The sequence below is a fragment of the Propithecus coquereli genome, unplaced genomic scaffold, assembly GCF_000956105.1.
Source record: "Propithecus coquereli isolate 6110/MARCELLA unplaced genomic scaffold, Pcoq_1.0 Scaffold161, whole genome shotgun sequence".
NCBI lineage: Eukaryota > Metazoa > Chordata > Mammalia > Primates > Indriidae > Propithecus > Propithecus coquereli.
The window spans coordinates 1,872,215-1,873,434 of record NW_012140636.1 but is presented as its reverse complement, the minus strand read 5'-3'; the positions used below and the strand labels follow the sequence as shown (position 1 = coordinate 1,873,434).

The following is a 1,220-nucleotide window of genomic DNA, read 5'->3' as shown; positions in this document are numbered from 1 at the left end:
TGCCTGTAGTCCCAGCTACTCGGGAGGCTGAGGCAGAAGGATCGCTTGAGCCCAGGAGTGTGAGGTTGCTGTGAGCTAGGCTGATGCCACAGCACTCACTCTAGCCCGGGCAACACAGTGAGACTCTGTCTCAAAAAAAAGAAAAAAAAAAACTTATGCCAATTAATGCAAATGACTGAATATACATATATTAAAAACATTCAACTCAAGACATTAGAACAATAGTGAACCAAAAGCAACTAATAAAAAGTGGAGCCTAAAGAAATTAAATAAAAAACGAAAGGAGATATGAAATAAAAATGGGAATATTGTTGAACATACGAATAAATCCAAGATCTGGTCTTTTGAAAATGGTAGTAAAATGGAAAAAGCCATTAGCTAAGTAAGTCAAAAAGAAAATTACAAATACATGAGATTGCAGAGTAAACAGGAAGTTCTAAGAATTGTGAGACAAATGTATCTCAATTCTATGAAAGTAAATTTGGAAACTTGTATGAAATAGATAATTTTCTAGGAAAGTATAAATCTCCAAAAGCGACTCCCCCCAAAAGCACAGGAAATATAAAGAGACCATACTGCAGAAGAAATCAGATTGTCAAAGGTCTACCTCCCCCTAAAACACAAAACCTACATGGTCTGATAGGTGAATTTTACCAAATTTTCAAGGGAAAGGAATTAGCAATGCTATTGCAACCTCTTCATAACAGGGAAGAGAGAGACAACACTTCTATGTTAATTTTATTAACTGAGCATGGTCTTAATATGTATCAGTAGCACCTGGGGGTTAAGCACATAAACTCTGCCACACCAGGAGCCAGTCACTAATCCGTTGTGTCAGAGAGGGTCAACTATCCACCAAAATCTAATTTTCTTTTCCATAGAATATAGCTGTAGTTGGAATATAGTTTCTACTCAGGAGTTTTCAATTAGCTTCCCCTTCGGTTAGGCTAGTTCTCACCCATGGAATGTGAATAGAAATGATGTTAACCATTTCGAGGCCAAGACTCAAAGATCCTAATCCCCGGAACCTGTGAATGTGTTATGTTGTAAGGGAGAACTTAAGGCTGCTGATGGAATTAATCGCTAATCAGCTGACCTTAAGACAAGGAGATTATTTTGGATTAGTTGGATAACAGGTAGGCCCCATGTAATCACAAGGGTCTTTAAAAGTGGAAGAAGAGCACTCTGGGAGGCCGAGGCGGGAGGATTGCTCAAGGTCA

At 38.6% G+C, this 1,220-nt stretch overlaps 1 protein-coding gene across 1 annotated transcript in view; it reads right to left on the bottom strand.

Annotated features, from left to right (window-relative positions):
- The window catches only part of LOC105807661 (chromosome unknown open reading frame, human C4orf17), a 30,852-nt gene that overhangs the window by 2,404 nt on the left and 27,228 nt on the right, over window positions 1-1,220 (bottom strand). The window lies entirely within an intron of this gene.